Here is a 225-nt window from a genome sequence, read left to right as displayed (position 1 = left end):
AACCAAATACGCATCTGAGAGCGGCATATTGAACTCTATCTAGCTGAATTGTACGGCCCGGAGGAAGATCATATAACGATAGTCCTCCATAATCGAGAATGGAGCGTATGAGTCCTCTATATACAGAGAGAATTGTGAGAGGGTGAGAACCCCACTTAATACCCGTAATGGTTTTACGAATGTTAAGACGTTTATAACAGATATTTAATAAGGAGGTAATATGTG

Source organism: Odontomachus brunneus, unplaced genomic scaffold (assembly GCF_010583005.1).
Source record: "Odontomachus brunneus isolate Ranch 3 - 2012 unplaced genomic scaffold, Obru_v1 Obru_scaffold_048, whole genome shotgun sequence".
In the NCBI taxonomy this organism is placed as follows: Eukaryota; Metazoa; Arthropoda; class Insecta; order Hymenoptera; family Formicidae; genus Odontomachus; species Odontomachus brunneus.
Note: the sequence above shows the minus strand (reverse complement) of the source record.